The 5,877-nt window shown below is 48.6% G+C and overlaps 1 pseudogene; it reads right to left on the bottom strand.

Moving 5' to 3' along the window:
* Positions 1-3,493: 3,493 nt before the first annotated feature.
* LOC110335275 overlaps positions 3,494-5,877 on the bottom strand; it is a 4,489-nt pseudogene continuing 2,105 nt past the window's right edge.

The following is a 5,877-nucleotide window of genomic DNA, read 5'->3' as shown; positions in this document are numbered from 1 at the left end:
AAGGGATGGGAGTGAGAGGAGGAGAAGGAAGCCCAATAGAAACAGGGCTGAGCTCCTCTTGTGCCCGACTCCTTGGCTTCTAGCGGTGGAGGAGGCAGAAAATAGGTCTGAGCTGCTTCTGCCCAGTCAGTGTGGATCCAGCAATTCCCAGCTCCCCAGCTTCCCTCGGGGCCTGCCTTCTCTTCCTCTTCAACTTCTTTCCCTGTCCCTCAGGCGGAAGCTGTGGGTTTGTTTGACTGGTTCTTTGGGTGTTTAGGAAGCAGGCATCAGGATTAGAGACTTTAGAGACCCGCAGGGAAGAGGATTTGGGTCTCTACTACAGGCTGATAATTGACATACTAAAGGGCTGGGGAACACCTCAGAGGAGCTGGGCACTCCCCAGAAAATGGGGGTTCTCTACTCTTTAAAGCACAGATTTGAACTGCTCTGAATTATTATTATTAGTAGTAGTAGTAGTAGTTTGTTTTTTTGACACAGAGTTTCTCTGCAGAGCTGGTTGTTGTGGAACCCATTCTGTAGACCAGGGTGGCCTCCAACTCAGAAATCCACCTGCCTCTGCTGGAATTAAAGATGTGCCGAGCACCACCAGTGCCCTGCTTGTTTTGAATTATTTTGTTTATTCTTTATTATTATTATTATTATTATTATTATTATTATTATTATTTTGGAGACACGGTCTTGCTATGCCTTTGAACTCCTCATTCTCCTGCCCCCACCTCCTAAAGTAAGAACACCGCATCAGAATCTAGCCACTGGTCCTCCAGGTGGCCTAAGGTATTGGCAGGCATCTATTGGGACACTGTAGATGGGATTGCTCACCTGGAAAGTGAGTTGACATCAAAGGGTATTGTTGGTAAAATGTAGGCCCAAGCTCCTGCTGCTCGCTTCCGACCTCTCCACCTGGGGTGTCACAAAGCCTGTCTACCCATGCTGTGAATCTCCTCACTCTCAGGAGGGACCAGAGGAGCCTCCCCCCACCCCCTCATCTTCACAGGATCTTGTGTTCCTTCAGAGAGACTCTAACATAGGTCTGTTCTTGGTGCTGGGGCTTAAACACCCCTCAGAGGCCCCGCTGTGCTGTTGACCATTTGTCTGTCTATCCATAGCATTAATAAATCTTGTAATAAACTCCTTAGTCTCCAGTAATCCATCTCAGGACACTCATTCTAGGATTACAGGCACACCCATCACCACAAACAGCTTTCAGTTATTTGTGATTATTCTTTTGTTTGTTTTTCAAGACAGGGCTGTCCTGGAACTATTTATGTAGACCAGGCTGGCCTCAAACTCACAAGAGATCCGCCTGCCGCTGCCTCCCAAGTGCTGGGATTAAAGGTGTGTGCCACCGCCACCGCCTGCTGATTTTTTATTGTTCTTATTCTGTTGCTGATAGAAAAAAAATAACAAAACAAAACAACACACACACACAGCTCTCATCTTAAAGGGAATAAGAGGGAGTTTATTCAAGAGCCACGTTTTAACGTGGAAGCAAGCAGTCTTTTTTTTTTTTTTTTTGGTTTTTCTAGACAGGGTTTCTCTGTATAGCCTTGGCTATCCTGGAACTCACTTTGTAGACCAGGCTGGCCTCGAACTCAGAAATCCNCCTGCCTCTGCCTCCCGAGTGCACCACCACGCCTGGCGGAAGCAAGCAGTCTTACAGAACAAATAAAATCATACATCAAAACGAGTTGGAGATTCTCTGGTGAGTACACCAGAGAGGCAGGTACTGCATGATGGGGGTGGAGTGGGCTAGCCAGGCCTGGACTGCTGTCTGAGCTGTTTGACTGATGGAAGCTATTCATTAGTCATTAGATTTTCATCTGGCACAGAGGTGAGCTGGGAACGGCTGTTCCAGCAGGCTAGAAGTAGCCCAAGATAAGGCAACTAACTCCTGGACCAGCAGCACACATCCCTCTCCACAGCACTTTAGTTCTGTCAGTCTCTACAGACATGGTTTCCTTCCAGAGATTCGCATACCAGGAGAGCAAACCTCACAGGCCTGGCCCATGTAAGGATTTCGAGAGAACATGGCCAGCAAGGCAGTGGAGTGAGTTGTTGAGGCACTGTCCCCCAGACACTATGGCCTGAGTTTGATTCCCACATCGTATCCTACAAGGTGGCTGGGGAGCCAGCTCCCAAGGGCACTGGCTATTCTTTCTGAGGACCTACATAGTGGCTCACAACTGTCTGTAACTCTAGTTCCAAGAGATCAGATGCACCACCACCATCTTTTTTCTGATCCCTGAGTTCACTGCACATATGGTGCACAGATATACAGGCAGGCAAAACACCCGTACACATTAAAAAACACCCACAAACAAACAAACGTTGCTCTCTGACCTCTCCACGCTTGTGCCTGTGCTTGCACACCCACAAGCATGGACACACACAATAGATTAAGTAAAAATTAAGAAAAGATTCTCGGGCTGGAGAGGTGGCTGAGAGTTTAAGAGCACTGACTGCTCTTCCAGAGGTCCCGAGTTCAATTCCCAGCAATCACATGGTGGCTCACAACCATCTGTAATGGGATCTGATGCCCTCTTCTGGTGTGTCTGAAGACCGCAGCAGTGTATTCACGTTAAATAAATAAATCTTAAGAAAGAAAGAAAGAAAGAAAGAAAGAAAGAAAGAAAGAAAGAAAGAAACAAAGAAAGAAACAAAGAAAGAAACAAAGAAAGAAAAGATTCTCAGTAGTAGTCCCTTATACTTAGTGAATATTTCATATGTAATAACTGCTTTAAATCTAATTTGTTTATTATGGTCCCTCTGTTGAGTAGGGAATGTCACCCCTGTTTTACAGGATTAGGATTTTAGGTAAGGTGACAAAGTCAGATGTGCTGGAGCCAGGCTTCAGTGACATGAAATCCATGTGGTATCTTGGCACGAGCCCTTTGTGGAGACCAGGCCTCCTGTAAGGGCGGGGACAGGGCCGTGGATGTAGCTCTGAGGACAGAGTAACCAGTTTAGAAGACCCAAGGCTCAATCTCTCAGCACCACATAACGGGGTTACACAGCAGTGATTACACCCTGGGGAGGTGGAGGCAGGAGGAGATAGAAGAGGTCATTCTTAGCTATACAGTCTGAGGCCAGCCTGGGCTATATGAAACTGTCTCAAAAGAGCAAAACAAAACAAGAAAAAAAAAGCCAAAACAAACAAACAAAACCCAGAGCAGAGACAATGCCTCTTTTTTTTGTTTTGTTTTTTGTTTTTTGTTTTTTGTTTGTTTGAGACAGGGTTTCTCTGTATAGCCCTGGCTGTCCTGAAACTCACTTTGTAGACCAGGCTGGCCTCGAACTCAGAAATCCGCCTGCCTCTGGAGTGCTGGGATTAAAGGCGTGTGCTACCATACCCGGCTGAAACAATGCCTCTTAACAGTTCCCAAGGGAACTGCCAGGCCTCGCTGAAGAGCCTCTCAGAAACCTAACGATGCAGAAAAAGCAAAGATGAGGCTGACGGAGGACACAGCTTCACGGAGGCTGCTCATTCACTGAGCTAGGCAGCAGGAATGTGCTGGCCCAAGCGAGCCTCAAGAACAGTTCCTGTCAGCAAGGCTGCTTCATCAAACTCACAGGGCAAGGTACAGGATGCAGAGCCCAGGGGCATGAGGGTCCCTGGGGAGGAGGAATGCAGGGACCAGGGGGATGCAGGACTCAGTGGGGAACTCAGAGCCTAGGGGATGGAGGATGTAGGGCCTAGGGTAGACTGCAGAGCACCTGAAGGGAGGACTCAGAGCTTAGAGAGGGATGCAAAGCCCAGGTGGGGGACATGCAGGACCCAAGGGGGTGGGGACTCCAGGCCTGTTGGGAGCTCAGGGCCTTGGGGGTACAACACAGGGTTCATGGGTAATACAGAGCCCAGGGGGACAACCCTGTGATGAAGGTCCCCCACCCCCTTTCTCTCTCATTTCTTTCTAGATTTCTGAGAATATAGACAAGGCTCCTCTTGTGCACATCAGGGAGAGGAGCTCATCGATTTCCAGGGGCAGGGAGGTACAAGCAGCAGGCCCTAACCCCCTGCACGGCCCCCTAGGAATCTGGTCACTAATTACCACAGAGTTGATCTTGGAAGGAGGGGCCAGACAGACTTTAGTCCACTGTCCTGAGCTTCTAGGCAAGTCATTTATCACAGTAAATATTTTATATCTGTGAAATAAGAAAAGTTACAGCCCTAACTCATAGTTACATTATGATTATTACTATTATTTGATGTTTGCTTGTTTTGTGTTTGAGATAAGGTCTCACCATGTAGCTCTGACTAGCCTGGCACACGATATGCAAAGCCGGCTTCCTTAAACGCATACAGATCTCAAGTGCTGGAACTAAAGGTGTGTGTGCACCAGCAAGCCTGACCCAGCTACATTTAAGGAAAACACGGAGGCGCTGGTGCGGGGTGACGGCTCATGAAGTCACTCGGTCCTGTAGGAAATGAGTTGGAGGGGAATTTGTGGCCACTTTTCTAGAGTTTCTGTTACTGACTACCAGGGGTGCTCGAGTCTTACTTATTTATTCCCTTACTTCAGAGGCAGGGTCTTACTCTCTAGCCCAGGTTGGCCACTACTCTGTAGCTCAGGCTAGACTCCAACTCCTGGCAATTTGCATCTCTTCAAGCTCAGAGTTCTTGGTCCTGCACCAAGATCTGTTCCAAGGGATGGCTCAGGTGAGGGATCCCCTAGAGCCTGCCCTCCCTTTTTTTGTTGTTATGTTTTTTGACTCTTGAGGAACAGACTGCAATGCAGTCCCAGAGCCCTATAGTACAGGTTTGGGCCGTTGAGGTCTGGGCTTCCTGTTTTCATTTTGTTTATGGAGTCCCTAATCTCTGATGTAAGTACATAAGTGTTTATGGTTATTGCCACAACTGGCTGGTCTCTGCCCCTCACAAAAGTCCAGGAAGGCATTTCTGCAGAAAAGGCCGTGGCTCTCAATCACGCTTGCAATCGCCTGGTTAGGACAATGCAGCCGTGTACTTGTCCACAGAGCAAGGAGAGCAAGACACGGGCCTCTGACAGCACACTCCCTCCATGCGCTGGCCTGGTGAAGCCCTGGGTTTGGATGCCTGGTTCTGCCATCTCCTGGCAGAATTTGGCAAGTTCCTTGATTCTGTAGAGTTGGCACTGAACGAGAATGACATCTTATAACTCGTTGTGACGTTTAACAGTAAAGATCTATAATCCCAGCACTTGGGAGGCGGAGGCAGGTGGATTTCTGAGTTCGAGGCCAGCCTGGTCTACAAAGTGAGCTCCAGTTCAGCCAGGGCTACACAGAGAAACCCTGTCTTGAAAAACCAACCAACCAAACAAACAAACAACCAAACAAAACAGTAAAGATCTAGGCACCTAGTAGGTGTTCAATGAACGTTAATCCCCGTTTCAAATCCCTTTTGGTTGTGTGGAATGTTGACCTGAACACGCTTCTACACGCACAGAGCCAGGGGACCTTTGACCCCTCTGCCTAGCAAACTGCTGCTGTTTAGTCAGGGCAGCATGACTCAGTCTCAGCTGCTGTCTGTAAGGCTGAGAAGGAAGCTTCCAGCTGTCAATTACCAGCTCCTCCCACATCCTCTGCCTGCTTATCAGAGCCTCTGCACAGGGCGCAGAGTTCAGTGGTTGCTGGGGAGGCTGGCTCTGCAGGCCTTAAAGGTGTTATTCCAGTCGGGGGACATAGGAGAGCCCCAGTGCTGAGCTGGAGATGTGTTCTTAAAGTCTGCTTTGATCAGTCCAGCAGGCTTCTTTAAAGCGCCTCTTTCACTTGCAGCCCTCCTCTGCATACAAGTCTCATGCAAGCCCTGGCTGTCCTGGAACTCACTCTGTAGACCAGGCTGGCCTCGAACTCAGAAATCTGCCTGCCTCTGCCTCCCGAGTGCTGGGATTAAAGGCGTGT

Source organism: Mus pahari, chromosome 1, assembly GCF_900095145.1.
Source record: "Mus pahari chromosome 1, PAHARI_EIJ_v1.1, whole genome shotgun sequence".
In the NCBI taxonomy this organism is placed as follows: domain Eukaryota; kingdom Metazoa; phylum Chordata; class Mammalia; order Rodentia; family Muridae; genus Mus; species Mus pahari.
The sequence above is the reverse complement of the archived record's forward strand: the minus strand, read 5'-3'. Positions and strand labels throughout refer to the sequence as shown.